This window comes from Calidris pugnax, unplaced genomic scaffold, assembly GCF_001431845.1.
Source record: "Calidris pugnax isolate Ruff unplaced genomic scaffold, ASM143184v1 scaffold20, whole genome shotgun sequence".
In the NCBI taxonomy this organism is placed as follows: domain Eukaryota; kingdom Metazoa; phylum Chordata; class Aves; order Charadriiformes; family Scolopacidae; genus Calidris; species Calidris pugnax.
The window spans coordinates 20,039,762-20,059,677 of NW_015094510.1; the positions used below are offsets into that span (position 1 = coordinate 20,039,762).

At 38.2% G+C, this 19,916-nt stretch overlaps 1 protein-coding gene across 4 annotated transcripts in view; it reads left to right on the forward strand.

Moving 5' to 3' along the window:
- The window catches only part of DCLK1 (doublecortin like kinase 1), a 247,491-nt gene that overhangs the window by 126,029 nt on the left and 101,546 nt on the right, over window positions 1-19,916 (forward strand). The window lies entirely within an intron of this gene.

Below are 19,916 nucleotides of genomic sequence, written 5' to 3' on the forward strand. Positions count from 1 at the left end.
AGTAACGTGTTTGGTGGAACTCCTAGTTTTCAAGGTCTTTCTTTTGTCTTTATTTTCTCTTTGAATTTATTCTACTTCTTTATCACAGTCTCTCAACCTCACAGCTCTTACAATTGAGGTTTAGATAATACTTCACAGGTAGTATGATAAAGGAAGATAGATATAGTTCTGTGTGGAAGATAAATATAATCAGCAAATGCAAACAAAATCATCTGAGACAAGTCAGGGAGTTCTCTTTCAGAGACTGATTAATACAATAATGTAATCAATGTATGCAGTCCTCTAAGGGAAATACATGTTTGATTTGCAAATACTTTTATTGTTACAAAAAATATTCCTAACTTAGGAACGACAGTAGTAAGGAAAAAAAAAACAAACAACTGTAAGCTTTGTGCGTTTGAAAAAATAAAAAAAAAGAAAAAGAGCTACTACTTGAATTGAGTTTGGTTTTGTATAGAGCAAGGCCCAGCAAAGGTTTTCTTGCCTCTGCACTCTCTCTTGGTTTGGGGTACATTTATAATCTATTGGTATCCACTCTCATCTTTTTTTGAAATATCAAAGGTCTCAAAGAACAGCTGACAGGAAAAATCAGTCAGAAAAGGATTTGTTACAGTAGTAACTACGTCATCACATGCGTGCTTGTTTAACTTCACCACTTCATAACTGGTTTTGATGCAAATAAACATTCAGAATGGAAGATGGTGCAGTTGTATATCCCTGACTAACCTGTGGAACCTGAAGGCTTCTTGGTTCACCTGGATCCAGACAGATGCTCCATCAGCTTGTGCGGGAGCAGAAGCAGCCAGCTTGCTCAGACCTCACATTGTGAGCTGAAGGATGAGTAGGAAAAAGGAGGTATGACATTTTGTATTAGGTACAGACAGAAGCAAGCATACATTCCGCCTTCCTCTAGAGAACCTTATAATATGGAAATAAAAATCAAATAGCACACCAGATTTGCTCTTTGCAATAATGACATTGCTGTAGTTGCCTCTAGGATAAAAGGTACTTACCATGGAAAAGTAACTTTAGCCATCTTTAGGACAGAAATTAGAAAGTAAGGGGGACATATTTGGGCAGCGGAGGAGTTTTGCAGGTGGCAAGGTGGACAGCACGGCCGTCCTTGCCTTTAGTGAGAGGAGGGACAGGTAGCTGACTGCATAGTCTGAATTCACTTGTGTCTCTTATCTGAAAAATTACACTGGCGGCTGCTCGGTGTCTCCTCCCAGTGACTCCTGCAGCAGTTTTTCCAGAGCTGACTCAGGGAGAAGTGCTGGCAACACATTTTTCTAAATCCCTTTTTGAAGTAAATAGCTCTTTTTTGGAGGTCTTGTGTCAGGGTACAGACATAGCCTGACTATGCTTAGTCTTCATCTGGCATGCCATCAGCTCTTTGACTAAGCACTATCTTTCCCTGGAACATTGGTGCTTAAAACCATATTATGCTGAGCTAAAAAAAAAAAAAAAGCTTAAAATCTAGGTTGAAAATGCACCTTGAGCAATTTGTTGTGGTGTTTGCTTTTCTACTAGGTAAAGATTCAGTGGACATTGACTGTTTTGACTACAGGAGTGAAAAAAGAGCAGAAAATCAGACTCCAGACTATGTCTCTCATTCCTTTGTAAAGTGTACATCTCTCTATTTTTGAGAAAGTTTGGTATCAGAAAACTTATTCAGGTTCCTTGCCATTAACAGCTGATGTACCAGCTGACAGGGATCTACTCAGCCTTCTCTGAGTTTAGAGCAAGATTTGGAGAGAGAATTAAAAAACAAATGAGCTTTTGACTTGTTTTGCTTGATAAATGAAGTTCGTGTGATCACACTGTGTGTCTGTGTGTTCCTCCTTGTTAGTCTAAGAACATTAAAATTATTAGTAAGTTCTGTCCAACTGTGCAATGCTTGGAAAGCCTGTCTCTGCTTCCCTGAAAAGCAGCTTGAAGCAACACTGTGCTGGTATCTGTCACTACATCCCTCCGCTGTTTCCCAATTTCATCCAGATGATAATAACAGTTGAGGTATTGCAGCTTAAGGAGGAAAAAAAGGCAAAATTTGAAGGTGGGGAAAAAATAAGTAGAGAGAATAAATACTTAGCCAGAGTTCTGAGCTTTTGGGAATTACTTATCAAGGAGGAAGAATGCCCTTGTTCTGTGGCCCGTGTTCAGAGCTCATGATACTAGAGATGAGCAAGACACAAAATTTCTGATCTTGGAAAACTAATCACCTCTACTAGGATTCATTTTAGCTAACACTAGGTATCAAGAGAGTGGATACCTGCAATTGAGCAAGTCCCAGTAGGTTTCTTTCCCAGTAAATAAAACTTAGACCTCTTGACAGATGTTTGGTTGACTCAATGGAAGGTGGGTATTTAGAGCGGTTCATGTGAATTATGCTCCAGAAATGTCTGGATGCTTTTGTAAATGATCTATGTGCCTGATTTAGCTGTTCTTATCTACACTGTGTTTCTGTAAAATTACTGAAAAAACTTTTAGTATGAGATTAATTCCACCCCATTGGAAAGGAAGAGCCTAAAGACTCAGCAGTCCTCATTATTTCTAGTCATCTTTCTTTATCCTGCCCCCATGGCTTGCTCCTAGTACAGTGTAACACCTTCTAAAAGCCATAGAATCAGAAATCTAGAAAAAACAGTCTAGAAGTCCCTGTCTAAATGTGGGATTAACATTCCCCATTTTACTTCTGACCTATTTGTCTATCGTGGCCCTTTTATACCCCTGATGAGGAGGATTCTGTGACCTCCTGAGATGTCCTGTGCCAGTGGTGATCCTCTTCACTGGTTTCCAGCTATCTTAACCCAGATTCCCTTGCTATAAATGAAGCCATTGCTACTTTTCTTATCTACTGTGAACATGGGAAACAGATGATTCCTTTTTCTTTGAAAAAATCTGTGGACTGCCATGAGCCTCATCAATTTTGTCTTCTTTAGGCTGAATGATTACTTCAGCCTTTCTTTGTTTTGACTTCAGGCTCAAACCTGTCCTTGAAGAGGGCATGTATTCCTTCTTTGTATCTCCCGTCTCTGTTTTATGTCTTTCAGGAAGAGGCATTGCATATCCCCTTGGCAATCAGTTAAGAAAAGTCAGTTAATTAGGGATCCATCAAAGAGAAAAACAAGCAGTCGGCACTATACATTGCAGTTTCTTCTGTCTTCCTTGATGTACAGATGGTTTTCATATTAAACACACTGTTTATCGCATGAAATACAGAATCAATAGGCACCACCCCCATTGTAATTCGTAGCAATCATCTCCGTATCTGACCTAATTGATAGATACGATATCCACACATGCTTCCATCGTCTTCATATCCCACCTGCAGTCTTCTTGCATGGGAATGACCATAAAATTAAGAAGTAAATACTCCTTATTTGTCAAGTATTATCAGTGGCGATGCTATTTTCATAGAAAGTTTTTGTGGGAAACGTAAGCACAAACCCTTTCTATTAATGAAGCGCACATTACATCAGCCAGCTTGATGAAAAATTCCTCAGCGTAGAATATGGCAGTGGCTGCTTCAGGCATTGTTAGCTTGCAATTCTGGATACTTTCCCAGAAATCCCAGGTTTTCTTTAACCGATGGTGGTTCAGTTTTCAAAGAAGATAAAAAGTCAGAGGATGGTTTTCTATAGCCCTCAGCTGCTTGTTGGCAGAGATTTAAGGGCCATACTCACAAAGATATTTGCAATCAGCTATTATTTAGGCACCTAAATAGGATTTGGCAATGTAAATAACTCATGGGATTGGGCCTAAATGAGGACATCTCCTTGGCTTACATGGATATTTCTTTCTTAGCACTGTAAAATGTGAGAGGTTTTGAGGCTGGCAGTATCAGACTTAAATTTTTAAAAATTAAATTATTTTTTATGTTTAGTTAATGTTGGCTGGGTGCTTTGGAAGCTCAAGAGTCGCACAGTCCTGAGAGACTTCATCACATACTGAGACGCATCATGTAAAAAGGCTGCAAACTCGAGTGACCAAAGCTGGTGTCTGCCTCCAAGCAGAGTGTAACCAACATAGAATGTCTGGATGTGAAAACAACTGCAGATAGCTTGTCAAGAGCCCATATTACTGTTATGGAAACAATGATGAGAATTGCTCTCTTCTAGGGGAAAATTAAGCCTGGAATCTTTGAAACCTAATTTCACGTTGACTTTGCTGGCCTGTGTTAGGCCTCAGCTCAGCATCTCTGTGCCAGCAGCGTTACTGCTTCATCTTGCCAGCAGCAGACAGTTTGCCAGGAAAATCTGAGTCCTGCGGCGTCCGCACAAGTGCGTGTGCTCATGGAGGCAGGCACACGCCTCTGATTCAGTAACTGCAGCTCAGGTCAGGAGTATCACGTTTATCCCTGTTAATAACTGTCAGGTTTCTGTAACCTCAATTACTCTGTCCTTCCTAAAAGAGGGAGGAAGGGGAAATGGGTTATGGTCCTCGTCTACCCTGATTTATAGGACAGAGCCTGACGCGGTAAGCAGCTTTTGGCCGGACTCAGGAGTGGAGAGCATGCTGGCTGACTTACCCTGCCCTCGTCAAAAACTCGTGCTTTGGCAATTGGAAAGTGATGGTGGGTTCTGGGGACTTTGAGATATAACTTTGCTTTCAACAGAGGCATAAATATAAAGTGTTCCAGTGCAGTGTGATATTTTCAAATGTCAACAACTGCTGGGCCTTGGAGACAGATATTCTGTGTATGAGGCAGAAACAAATGCAGGCAGGAGGGGCCAGTCCTCTGGCTGTGTGTACCATTTAGACTAATGGTTCAGAAAGGGCAGAAGGAAAGAAGCTGTTTTCCCATGGATTTGCATCCAGTGCCCCCTTTATTTTCCCGCTCCATGACCTCCAGTTTCATCTCCACCCTCTCACCGTGCCTTGGACACTTGCACAGTACCCTCAGGTCCCTCCCAACTTGGCACACCACTGCTTGTCCTCATTCCCTTCCTCACAATAAGGATGTTAATGGGGTCTCTCTTTTATCCAGCAGCATGACAGTTTCACAGCTTTCCCAAAACTGATGGAAATACCCCACCTCTGAGACCACCTGCATCCATCGGCGCTGGAAGTACCTCCCTCCCTGGTCCCGTGCTTCAGGCTGGGCTCTGGGCTGTGTGGAAGTACTCAGCCCTGTGGTAGCGTGCGAGTGACTGGCTTGTTTCTGTGTCAAACTCTTAAAAGGAGAACACTGACCTGCAGTTAAGATCCTAAGAACAGGCTGTTAGCATGATCATCAGGTGGCTGTTAAGATAATATCATGTGGCGTTCATTAAATAAAATCTGTAGTAAAGCTTGAGTTGAATCAGCTGTTCACATGAAAAATGCATTCACAGAGCTTCATTTTATTCTGCACAGGATTTCTCTTTTAATATTTGGCTTTTTTTATAGATATGTTCTTGATTATGTAAGCCCATTTCTTTATATGTTGTCTGCAAGCTGTTTGCTTTGAATGTTCTCTACTCTGTCTCACAGGTCTACTTATCTGAGACATTGCTTCTCACCTTTCTGCCTAAGCATCTCTAGCAGTGAGTTTGGTCACTTAAATCATAAATCTTTGCTCCCTCTGGCTGGCAGATTTATAGACATGAATAAGGACATTAGAGCTTTCAAGAAGATTACATATGTACTTTCCAGTCCAGATTTACACTGTAGTCCCTCTCTCTTCTTTCCCTGTCCCCACCTCCTCACTATATTTGCATAGTTATCACTTTTCATCAATATTGCTATGAAAAATTTGCCTGTATGTATAACCAGGAAAAATCGTGATCACTTAAAACTTATAAAACAGTCTCTCATTGAAACTAGCCAAACAGTAAGGCTGCAGCTGATGCTAATTCACTCTGCTCATTGAACCAAATGTTCTTCAATATGTTTTCTGCAGTATTTGCTTTCTCTGATGTCTGTTAAAAATAGCATGAATGAAACAGCATCCAATAAATTAGAACTGGTGGAAATTCCCACTTCATTTGCATAAGGAGTTTTGAGTGTGCATATTCCTTCAGTATTTTTTCATGGTAAAGTTGATTGTGGATAGGAAGATACTAAAAACTTTGGGTCCAAAAATATCAAACCTTTCTCAATAATATGTGCATATTAAATTAAATTGGATTTTTTAATTGGGAATTTATAATATAAATTTTCAGCTTGTTTTAAATAAAAGAAAAATTATTAAACATTATCAGTATTATTATCTCAATGTACAGGAGGTTTTACTCGTAACAGGTAGAGTTAGTATGTAGTTAACAACAGAGTAAACAGAATGTATTTATTGTTTTTTATAGTTTGATATTTTTTGCTCTTTCATTTTATTTTTATGTTGTAATTTCTTGATCTAAATGTTGCCAGGGGAATGTTTAGATTAATCAGATTGGCTCAGGAGAAAAGATTTTTCTTACACTACATTTTAAGCTAGTTTCCCAAACTATGAACATCTCAGTTGTATATCCGAATGCAAAGAGTACAATTCCAATTTTTATGACCAGTTTTACAAACAGACTTTCACTTCTGGGGAAGTAACACAGAATTTTGGTAGATGTTGCAGGGTAGATCTTGGCACTTGAGTCCTTAACTTGACTGTCTCCTATCTCTTCTTTCATGGAAGTTGCTAAATAAAGCCTTCAAGCCTAGTCCACAGTTTGTATAATACTCCATTCTAGACCGCAGGTTGAGTTTTGAGTTTTTATGTTCAGTCTGTCTCCTCAGAAGATGGTAGTTTCTGAATATCAGCTTCCTTTGAGTGCTCTTTAGGAAAGGCTTTATCTTTAACTTTTCCTGTTCTGGTGATGATGGAAGCAGCAGATAGTAGCTGTATATTATAACCCCCTCCACCGAGTCTCTTAAGTAGTTTGACGACAAGCATAAAGGATTTTAACATCAGAGATGTAGAGAAATCACCTTTCCCATATGTATATCTTTGTAGTTTTCCTCGTATTGTTAATTAGCTTGGTGAAATGGAGTGTACAATGTTGGTGATCTTGGCAAGTATATTTGTATTTTTCACAGTTTGCAGATCCTTTCCAATGGTAGAAACTATTGGAATTTAATCTATTTCTGAAAAGAGATGCCCTGTAGTCCTATTGCAGGAGATCCTTTGGGTGAGCAACATAGTCCAATTTTCTCGTTATTATGAGTTTATACGAGACAGCTTCGAGATGAGTACTTCTTGTAGCGTCAGTGCTTCAGTATTTGGTTTGAGAACCTGAACAAACTGTGCCGTCTTTTAAAAATTATTAGGATGTGCCCTGGAGACCTGCCTGGTTGTTGAGTGGTAGGGTTGTATCAGAAATATTTTGTACTGACATTAGACTCTACTCATTGTCAATAAAATTGGACTGACTTGTTAAATTGACCATTGCAATTTTCTACTTCTCATACTAGATACAGGCCCTATACCTGGAAATTTTTTATTATCTTGAGTAAGTGTGGCACACTTTACTGCACGAGCTGTCCACAGACTCTTTCGTTCTGGCAAAATCTTTTGAAAAGAGAATGATTATTCAAAATCCAGAGTTCATTAGCTTTTAGAAAGCAGAAACTTTCTGAAGGCATATGAGGAAAATGTATTCATCCTTAATATTCATTAAAGACCTCTTTTTTAAAAAATGTTATCAAACACAAAGCGCAGTGCAGCAGCTGAGAGAAAATAAAAAGCAACCTGGATAATATTTCAAAGGGGGAAATTCGGAAACCGAGTACATCAGTGGTAGGTGCTCATATTTATATACTCATACATATTTAGTGAGATGCTGTGTATGCAGACACAGATATATCAAGTATAAAAGGTTTCAACTGCCTGCAAATACAGCCAGTAGATGTCTGTATAATGTCTGTGTTGGTCTGCACCACAAAACTGATAGTTTGCAATACATGCTGCAATAGTGGTTCAGCGCTGTTGTTTTCAAAATGCAACCTACAGAAATTTCCCATTGAAAAACTCAAATGAGTTACCTGATGGTTCAGGTTGCTTCAGCGAAGTCACCTTCGAATAAACTTTTTTCATCGCACAGCTCCCTGAGGGAGGGCTGGATGCTAATATTATGCATAAGGTAATCTAAGGCTGAGTAATCATTAGGAAGTCTCATGTTGCCATGGAATTGAACACCCGTAGGTGGTAGGTCATGGAGCGCTGATTTGGATTCTTTTATTCTTCAGTCAAAGCTTTTTTTTTTTTAAGTTTTGTTCTAGAGGAATTGTAATACTTGTATTTTTCATTTGTAAGAAAATCTTCCAGGGACCTAAAATTTATGGAAGCAAGAGGGGAGCTAACCTGAGATCTCATTCTTTTAACTGAAGGGTCTGGGTCAAGGAGAGTGAAAGATTGCTAATTATTCCTAATAGAGCAGAGGGTGGTTAAAAGACAAAGAAATTTAAATCACTTAGTTTTTCCTGTTACTATGGAATAGGAAAGAGAAATTTTTCACAGCTATTTAGAACTGTTGAGATTCTGTAGCAAAAATGGGAAGACAGCTTACAGAGCGAGGCAGTTTCTGATGAAGACACTATGTTTAGCAAGAAAAAATCCTGCAGGAGAACAAATTTGATGGAGCATTATAAAAATTATTTCTGTCTTTAACTTTACATGCTCTTTCTGTTTTGCAAGCACTTGTTAATGTCTGCAGCATAGGTGATGAGAAAATGGAATAGACTGATTTTTGCTTAGCAGTTGCAGTACTGCAGGGCTGAAGGATAGAATGTATTGTTTTCTGCTTAAAAAAATAAATTGGGGATCCATGGGGAATATACAGCAGGGAGCTTAACTTTGGGATCAAATAAATTGCTTGAAATTGTCATTAAAAACAGAATTCTTAATTCATACACTAACATTTAATAATACAGACAAACCTACATAAATAAAACAGGATTGATTTTTTAAAAATCACTTTGGGGAGGGGCGTTCTCCTGGGATTCTGCTGGGAGTCTATTGGGATCGCAGCTCAGACTGGATGCTGACAGACAGCTGCATAGTTTTAGCCAGTGGGAGAAATACTAACATATTATGAGAAGCTTTAAACTTCCTAGATGCAGATTAAAGACAAAATGCTGCTAATACTAACTGAAAACATTTATTTACATTTACTGCTGTTAATAATAATGACATTACAGAAGAGCTGTCTTAGAGCATTAGATGTTGTAATCACATGTTGATTTCATTTATGTTGAACAGAAGATTAAAGAAAATCAAACCAGTCCAGCAATTAAGGGGTTTTTTGTGTTAAGAGAAATCACTTTGAAAAATCATAGAATCATAGAAGTGTTTGGGTAGGAAGGGACCTTATTAAAGATCATCTAGTTCCAGCCTTCCTGCCATGGGCAAGAGAACCTTCCCACTAGACCAGGTTACTCAAAGCCCAATCTAAATCAAGAGAATTAGTGAGTGAAGTCCATTGGACTTAAGAGTTTGTTTGAACATTGGAGGAGGTTTGGAATTTCAACCAATAAGCAACCCAAAAGCTGTCTTAGGTTTCTGTCTGTCCAAAATATGTTGGTAAGGATACAAACTCAACTGGAAGAAAATGGAAAGCCTAAAAAGAATCAGTCAGTAAAGAAAAGTATACCAAAACCTAGAGGAGAAATTGTTCACATAGGCACATTTGCCAAAATTATGCTCACTTTGGCCTTGCAAAAGAAATTAAATTAGACAAAGATTTTAGCCAGGTGAGGAAATTAAAACAAACAAACCAGCCACCATGAACTGAAGTCATGATACCATGTAGTAATGACAGATCTATGGTTTTGCCTCTGTGTTCAGAAAAAAAAAAGAATATATAATGGGAGAAAAACACCCCGTCTAATTAGAATCTTTGGAGTAATGAAAATTATTGTCCCAGAGAAGAACGTGTAAGTTAAGTCATGTTGTGCAAGTAAGACATGTCACTGTTGAGGAAAAAGTAAGTTTGTATACATTATTAAGATAGTCACAGAATTAGCTATGCACCTTCCTGTAAAGCAAAATAAACTGATATTAGTGAAGTTTGTCTGCCATTTATTTACTGTTCTGATTTCCTATACTCAATAAAATTAGGCTTTTTGAGTTTTCAGATAGGACATCAGCCTTATGAACAAACTCAACTTCAAAACACTCCGCTGAACAATCTCTGAAGTGTGCTGTGATATACAGAATGAAAGATGGTTTCATGGGCTATTTCCAGCCTAACATGCATTTTCAATCTGCAATTATTTAAACTTTCTCAGAAGAAAAAAAAAAAGAAAAAAGTCGTTGGGACTTTACACACCTCAGTAAGTGTTGTGGTGTTAGCAGATGTTCTTAGTAAAGCCACATTTTCCAGATATCCCGCTGTTAGACTATTGCCAGAATGACTCAGCCTGTTTACTTTAGTTTTATCTAAATAATTATAGCAAAATTTAATTGCCTGAACCAGATAGCGTTCAAGGAGAACCCATTAATATTGGAGGCAAAAGCTGCCTAGGGATTTTGAAATTAGAGGCCGTCCTGGAGTCCTTGATATTTTTTAACTTGGGAAGCGAATTTCTGGATTTTCTGTTGATAGTTAAAGCAGCGTTGCGGTAAGACCAGTGCAGCTGAAGGCAGCGGTGCCGTGGTGGACACAGGAGAGGGAAAGCTGTGGGTGGGCTGGCAATGGTGTGTGCCTATGGATGGCAGGGGGGGGTTTGTTGCCCATGTTGCTGCACAGCTCAATGTGCAAGGCATGTGTGTCCAGGTGTGAATGTTGATTTAATGGCGGCATAGAAAAGTGTTTTGCTCTAGTAAGAGTGCTGTATTTAATTGTTTGGTGCATGAGGGTTTTGTCCGTAAAAACATACTGTTGAGGAGCTCTGTATTCTAAGAAGTTTGTCTGAATCTCCAGTTTTGACTTTTTTCCTGTATCCATTTGTAGACTCCTTACGATCTAGTTGATTTGATATTTCTCTCATGTCGCAGCACAATATTTTTTCATGTGTATATGAAAATTTGATAAAAACATTCACAATCATTAATATTTGATGCTTTAGGCATGCTTTTTGTTAAGGGCATGCCAAGTAATGTTGTTATTTTAAATAGCCATTAGAATACCAGGTGGTTTTATTTCTTCAGACATCGCTTTATGGTTTTCTTCTCTAAAAATTACTGCCTCCCAGCTTTCAATACTCTTATTACAGGCAGATTTGAGGCACTAACGAGAAAAAAAAAAACGTAGTCTGTAATATTCTAAATTCCTTGAGGTAGCTGCAGGAGAGCCGGTGTGTGCCTGTTTAACTTTCTTTAAAACCAAACCTACTGCAGTGGACACTTACATAACAGCGTGTATTTAAATGGGACAAAAATATGGTTGTTATAATTCCTTCTCTTTTTTTTTTTTTTTTAACAATATTTTGAAAGTTTTATCTCCTTTTCCTACCCATTACAAGCCATCTACACCTACTTACGTGTTCCTGCCAACCAAAACCAAATTCAGACCAGCTACACAGGTCTGAATTTGGAATAATTGCATTCTTTAGGGAAGTGTGTGATTGGTGAATTGCACTAGATTTGGATACAGCTTTTCATGGTGAAGACAGAAGAATAATGTGAAAAAAGCCTACTTTATTTTTTTTTTTCCCCACTGTGATATAACACTTTTAAATGTATGGATGGATGTCGTTTGGTAAAGGACAAGATGAGAGGAAAACCTGCAAGAAATGCAAAGTAAATATGCCAGTGGTTTCATAGTAAGTGTTGTAGGTGCATAGCAAGGTAGCACAGAATAGCCAACATTTTTGACAGGGTTCCAAAATACCTGATATTCTTGTCATAGGCAAATCTATAATTAGCCTAAAACCATACACATTGGTTGAGCTATTCCGAGTATCAAAACCAGTGGCTTCCTGCTAGGCTAAAATAGTCAGCTTCTTACTGGCACTGGTCCATGTTTTCCGCCTCCAAAACAAGTGTCCTGATATTTTGCATGCAGGAATGCGAGAGTCATGAAACTGAAGAGGTAGGAAGCAAGAAGGAGCATGTCTCTACAGTCTAGTAAGTAAGGACATACATAAGGGAGGAAAAGCAGATCTGTTCAGCTCCCTCCTTCCTAGGATAGTCTCTGTATCCACCATCATTTATAAGCAAAAGTACACAGACATTAAACCTTAATTGTCATCCTGTTTAGGTTAGTGTGCTAATTTCCAGGTAATGGAACAAGGCACTGTTGCAGTTGCTCTTGCTTGCTCACGCTGTCCCCACTGACTGGCACGGCCATGCCCCGTGGCACTTTGTCACCTAGGTGAACCCCAGTCTTGGGAACCTGTCTTGGATCTGTGAATCCACTTGAAGGGTGGAGGACTCTTAAAATTTGGAAATGATGATCCACCCACAGGAGGCTTCATGTTTTTTCAGGTCGCATCCATCAACCAAAACACAATAGGCGTGGTTCCTCAATCACACCAGTACTTTCAATTTTGTATTTATAGGTATCTTTGTTCTTATTATCAATGAACTTTATCTAACTTAGTCATTTCACATACATTAAATAGACACTGATCTTCAGTTAATATGAAGCCTGGTGGTTTAGTGATAGCATTTCAGCAACAAACAAAATTTAGGGTTACTTTTACGTTTAAACAATTTCCATCGTGCTATGTGAAATAAACATTTTTCTCTAAGTTCTTAAAATTGTTTCTGGAGTTTCGTGATCTACCCCTATATTTCTTGTTTCTCTATGAGTCATACTGCTTTGTTAGCAGTCCTTTGTGAGCCTATATGCAATTTAAAGTAATTTCTATTGAAAAAAAATAGTAGAAAACAGTAATTTGTAAATGACTTAGGAATGGCGATGTTGCACATTACATAATCACATCTTGCCCAACAAGAATGTCACTACAGCAGTTATTTAACTGCTCCTACAACTCACTAGGACATTAACATCGCAAACAAGGATTTCTTTGTGAGCTAAAGCTGTATAGATCGTCCAAAAATGTGCCCAAACTTCAAAAAAAGAAAATAAAAGAGTAAAAACCTAATAAAAATAGTGTGCTATTTCAATTTCCAAACTTTTTGGGCACTGGTAGTGTGGCCTTACTAAGAGACATGCAATTCTTGCTGCATTGCACTTGTGTTTGGTAACTGGTCTGAAGGGTGAAGTAGCTTTGGAAGGAGCAAAGCGTTTGTCGGTTAATGTCAGGGTTGAGAGACTCATAAAGTGCCTGAAGAACTGATGTATCAGCAGACTCTCCACACAGGAACCATGGTTATTCATGGGCTGTGGCACTGAAATTCTCATCAGTTACTGTGTCTCTGGACTCCGGGGCTGTGCTAAAAGGTTTTCGGGCATCTCAAGTGCCCAAATGATTTGTGGAAAAGTCATCTTGGTTCTTTTCCTAGGTCCTCTTGTTAAACATAGCCTTCTCAGCCCCAGAGTTCAGCTCTAGATGAGGTGAAAATGGTTAACTCCCATTGCAGAAGTGATGCTATAGTTCTCTAGTGAAAAAAAGAGGTTCGTTGATACTGTGTATTTCTGTGTTGCGTTAGAGGTGAATGTAATGAATAGCTTTGTTATGAGATTTTGCATTCCCTGGATTTTTATTGCATTGAGCTCTAATATAATTTGCACTGCATTGTGTTTTAACAGCTTTCATCTTTAGTGAGGTAGGATATTGAGTATTTCCTTTTCTTACTTTTATGATGTCATTATTTCAGATTCTGAATTTGATCCAGCTGCTTATTATGTATTTGGAACTCATAGATGGCAGGCACTTATTGATGGAGCTACGGCTATATGTTGCAGGAACTGCTTGTAGGACAGATGTACAGTAGGACTTCTTTGAATTGTTTAAAAGTAACTGGAGTATATGGGTACAGTGCAAAATATAATTTTTTGTGAGCTCAAGTGAGATACTAATAAATATTCTTTAGGATTTAAGGAGAAGGACAGATGCTTCTAGCCTGTGACTGTGCCAGGTTAATTCTTTCAAGTTCTAATACATGAAATTATAGGATATGAAAGACCACAAGAGAGCCCTTGTGCAGATTACTGTGTTTGTCACAGATCCCTTTCACACTGTTCATTAACAGGAGGTTCTGTGGTTGTTCTCAAGAAAAGAAAGGCATATATATTGTCAGTAATGGAAGCTGCTTCAGGGGACATACCATACCAGCTGGTGAGCAGCTCTCAGTTCCTGAGATGGAAATTCCATGGATAGTTACTTGTTCAAATGATATTGCTACAGTTGGATGTCAGCGTGGTTTCCTTTTTAAAGCACACAAGTAGTCTCCATTAAACTACAGGGATTTTGTCAGCCTTTGGGAGTTCTTGTGCTTTGGGGAGGGCTTTGCCTGTGTAGTGCAGGGCAGCAGCCTTTTTATTCCAGTGAAATAGTCATCTAGAATATTTCCAAAAATGCTTGCATTCTCATAACTCATGTTTCAAACTATCGGTGCTGTGTACTGAAGACAACTTGTGTAGTTCTTGTTGCTGTCCCAGAATATTGACGTAACAGTGTTTTTTGCTTTTTTCTGTGATTTTGTGATTATCGTCAGAACAAATAAGGGGGTTGCACCTTCTCCAAGCTCTTAAATGGATGGCAAAGGAACAGGTTTCTATGATGTACAGCAATAGCTATATCTGTGTTTTCATATTAGCTCTTCATATACTTGTTATGCATTTGAATGGAACTATGAATCTCACATTGTGATAGTACATAAAGTTCAAGAAAGAATATAATAGAATAGCTCAGTTGGAAGAGTATGAATATTTCTGTTTTCATAAGAGGCCAAGCTTCTGAAACATATTTTCTGCTTATATGGCAAGTTTGGAAAATCAGTCACTTATGGACATTCTTCATCTAATTATTCCCACGATGAATAAGGTTATGTTACCTTGTTAGTTATGACAGAGTTTTCAGATGATCTGTTTCTCCACTCAGTGGATCACAGGGACAACTTCTAAACATGCTTACCTTATAATCACAGAATGGATAATTTCTGAATGAGATTAGAACATAATTCTCCTTGAAATGTCCCAGAAGACCCTTAAGAGTGCCTGCTGAACAGCTTGTAATGTTAATAGCTCTTCGATGACTATTCCTAGCTTTGGTGCCCAATTTCCTCCCTTGTTTTCCAGAATTATCTTTTCCTCTCCTTTCCACACATATGAAATAGCCTTCCTTAAGTAATCCATAAGACTTCTGTTTCAAATCTTTCTTCAGTGATATTATTTATCTTTCTTCTGGTGAACCTTATGATGAAGTTAGGTGGACAATCAACTGAAAATATTTGGTGCTTTACATGGAAGGCAGGGCTTTTTCTCCTTCTTTTTTTAGTAGCCTACATGAATAGTTCTCAAAACTATTGAAAGCTGCTTCCGTGTCTTTATCACACTTTTAGGAAACACATCATGATGCGCCGTCGTCCATCATATTCATCTTGTGGGTTAGTCTTTCAATACAAGTCTGGGGAAATGACAATTTAGGTAGTATACTTGGGACATCTGAACATATTTCTGTCTAGCCATCTTAATACTTGTTTCCCTTACTCAGAAATTCTTCAGGACAAATGTTGCATATTTTTGTATGTGTGGTTAGCACCTTGTGTATCTAGGAACAACTTCCATCAACTAGTAAACACCTGGACATATGTTTAATGTTATTCTTGAGTATGCTGTGATGAGATCTGACACAGTAACTGTGTGTGCATTAGAATGGGAGAAGTAAGGGAAAAAAAGATCCTCACGCCAAAACACAATTTTTAAAAGTTTGAGTGCATTCTTCCTACAGCAGTGTACACTTTCTATGCATATATCATTAGAAGTAGCATTGCTGTCAGACCTCTCTCTCAGAAAGTGTTTAGATGCCACATATTGTGTGCATTAGAAGTGCCTAACTAGGCAGAAGATGTGACTGCCGCCAGTGCTGCTGTAGTTGAAGTTGGCCTCATTTTCTTTAAAGTCGCCTGTGATCTGCAAACCCAGTAATGAAGAAGGAAAAAAGAAACGAAATGAAACAGTAATATATATCTCCCGGGTATTTCAAAGCCACAGAGCACTAATTAAAATCTCAGACTTAAATATCTGATCCTTGGGGGTGTAAAACAGTGCATAGGTTAGCTATAAACCGTAATTTCAGATAAGCAATGGCAAAATAAAAGCATACTTGTACAGGGCCAGTTAAGCTGGATGGTGGAATTTTATTTGACTAGGTATTGGTTTATACATCTGGAAATTGCAATTTATTTTTCCAGAATTTGCATATATTAGCTGTTTTGTTAGATGCTTCAGCTGTAAGATGCCAAGAGGTTATCAAATATGGTGCAACAACTACCGGTGGGCTTTATGCATGATGTTCAGGCTGTGCCTTCTTAGAATGTACCTCCTCACCCAAGGAAAACATCCCATCTTTGCTGGCTCACCTCACTACAGGACAGGGGATGATTCATATTGTGTAGAAATGCTAGTGAGAAGCTGTTAGAGCTTGATGCTCAAGGAATTTCATGCTAATGCTTTTTACTGTGTCTTCTTTACCTTCAAAGTATTTCCAAACGGATCAATTAGTGCACTTGTTTTCCTCTGCCCTTGTGTTGTAACCAGCTGAGTGGTAATGCGTGGTCTGTGATAGAGAAGGGCAGAAATAGAAATGATGTGTGGAAATAGCTAAAATTGGACTATAATAAGAGCAGATACACTATAAGGAAAGAACTAAAAATACCTTCTGGATAGATGTATTTGTGTATGCATACACAAATTGGAGCAAAACTTTAATGGCCAGTCCACAGATTCTGTTGCTTAGGGACTGTGTTCCTTTAATGATCTCTTGATTTTCACTTCCCCTTTTCAGTAGGTTTTGTTGGGAGTTTGGTTTTGTGTGTTGTTGGTTTTTTTTAAGATCAGAAATAATTTATTTCTCTACTGCTTGTTATTTGGTAAATTTTTACTATTTTTAAACATCTCTTTAATAAAAGCAGATGTAAAATCCAAATAAATGCTTCAACTTAGAAAAGGAAAAAACCCTCCAAATCCAAAGCACTGTGTAACAATGCTGTGCAAATATTAATCAAATCAGACTCACAGATGTTCAGGAGTTCACAAGATGTAGTAGCCTGTTATACTGTCTTTTACTTCATCATTATTTGGCTCCCTCAGTGCTTCAGTGTAGCTGTTTCCTCCTTCCTCTGCCATCCCTTACACGTCAGCTCTGGGAGTACAAAAGAATGAGTCTCCAGTTCTCCTTTCCGTGTCTGGAATAGCAGTAGCCTGGGGATATCAGGAAAGGGAAACTGGGAAGGAAGTCCTGCTTCTCCCCTCATTGCTGCAAGTGGGAGATGCTCAGTGGTGGTTGTACAACATGGTATACCTAACTCTGCAGTCACGGGGCAGAAGCTGTAGAGGAGATGGATCCTGAATGATGCAGGCAGTCTTGAGGAAATATCTCTGGAAGTTCTGAAGATTTCTGAAGAAGTCTATTAATCACATGAGAACACTTCTGGAAGTTTGTATTTTATCCAGATCTTTGGTTTTCTGTGGAGCCGTGTAAATCACAGAAAAACTAGACTTGATCAGTGAGTTTTATGGAATCAGGTGGTTTGGGGTCTGTTCCAATCCTGCTTCCTCTGTTTTCTTTAACCTGAAAAATAACAAGCTTTCCCCTAACCATCTCTAACTTTTAGGAATCAGTTAAGAACTTATAAGCAGAGTAAATCAGCCTGGGAACAGTCAGTAAACATGGAAGATTTCAATCCACAGTTGAATTTTTCATGAAGTTTTATAAGCAACTGGTAAACAACATTTTATAATGAGAGGTATCAAGGAGCTTCAACTATAACATTGAATTGAATGTTCAGTTGAAGTGAACTGTAATGTTCCACTTAATGTAATCTCAATAATGTGTTTTGCAGTAGAAAGGGGGGCTCATGATGTGGTGTAGGCAACATTAAACACGTGAGTTCCAAAGAAACAAAAGTTCTTGGCACCAAATATTTTACCTTTTAAATGTGGCAATGTTCTAAATATGAGTCACAGAAAGGAATAATTTAGTGTTGCTTTGTGCATTTCTTGACACGCACTTCAGCAGAAGTACAAAATTTTAAAATTGCTATTTTGTTTTCAAATTTTTTCTCAAATAGTGCTACTAATTACAGCAGCAAGTAAAACACAGAAAGTTTTACCTTGGGATATCTGTTAAGCATGGTGTCTAGAGAACAATGTGATTGTGCCATCTAGGACTTCTCATGCAATTATTAACCCAAGGGTCTAAGTCCTCAGAAAATTCAGGTTCTTAAAGATGTCTGAACATATAAATCACCAAAGCAGAAATAAAAAAACTTCAATAGATTTTACTAGATGTCTTCTATTTCAAAAAATTTTTGAAAATGTTCAAAAATGTCAATGTTTTATCAAGATCTAGGTGCATGAGCTGGCTTTGGTAAAAATAAACAAAAGAAATACCTTTATTATGAACACATTTTATCTTTTATAACTTTATGGAGAGGAAACAAAGTTTTAGGTAGCTTGATGTTTGAACTGTTCAAGAAAAGGTTTAAAAATCAAGGCACATTGAGCTCAAAAGCCTTTAAAAGATGTAGAAATGAGAAGGTAAGATAGAGCCGTGCAGATCATGTTATTAAATCCGAGGCCTAAACTAGGAGGCAATCCTGGCGTTTGATTTTAAGCCAATAGACCTCTTTGGACTGAAAAAATAAGTTATCTCTGGCCCTGTGCTGAACTTCTTTCTTTAGTACCCCTTCTCTATACAATGCCACTCTATATATTGTGACATGGAAGGCATTTGAAAAAATAAAATTGCCTCCATGATGAAAGGAGACTGTGTTTTCTAACACAGTGTGACTGCTAGTGGTAGGCTTCAACGGATGCTTGTGGCAACACAGCAGATTCAAAATAACACCAAAAACAGTAAAAAAAAAAGCTATAATAACAAGAACAGCAGTAGAAATCCTGATACTTGCATTCTTCTTAACTTGTACACAGACATGTAAAGGATTGGAGTCTCTCTTACACCGTGACTCCTCCTTTGCCAGGACACCACCGTTCTTAAAACTGACGTTGGTGGTCTTCTCTTTATGTGATCTTCTCAAGTTCTCTATTTGTCATTGTTTCCTTGTTCTACACTGCAGGCTCAGTGTTGCTTGTGTTATGTCCACTTCATCAAGTATGGTTTCTTGGGGATTCCTAATTGTCCATTCCTGACTGGATCACAAAGGCTTTGCTGCATCCTTCTTCTTTTTGACATTTTTCAGATTCCACACTGTTGATCATGCTTTCTGCAGTAATATCTTCACTGTCAACTTGTATATTTTCCTCTCCTACTTTCCCTTCCTACTCCCTCCCTCCTTCAGTGTATCAGCACAAAAACAAACAACCCCCCCACCTATTCCTAGGGAAGAGGGGAGAATGGTGATAAACAGACTAAGTGTCAAGATGTGATAAGATGCTGGTAGACAATAATTTTGTTTCTGACTGAGCAGTGCCGTTCAGGATGCTCTTCAATATTCTTACCAAGTCAAAGCTTCTGTGTCCTGGAAATTTTTCAGGAATGCCATTTCTTAGGCACACTTTATTTTAAGATATTAGTAACCTTGAATACGAAAATATACAATCCCCCTTTCTCCTTATTGACAAAAACTCATTTGTTGTAGACATGAAAATGTAATTATGGGAACATGTATTTGTGTTAATGGAGAAACTCTATTATATCAAGGTTTCCAATGTTTTCTTTTTTCTTCTCATAGCTCGTAAATTAGACTGGGTCTTTGTCATCATTTCTGCTTTAACCTTGATGGTCTTCTGGGTTTGGAGAGACAATCAGGATGTCCTACTTATGCTAGTGGTATTGCTTGTGGTAGAAGCAAACTCACTGTCAAAAAAAGCAGAAACTTGATTACAAGTTTGGAGTATTTAACAAGGGTAGGTTTTTAGACATTCACTCATATCCCTTAAATAAGACTTCTTTCCAAGTTTCATTTTTCCTGTCCTGTT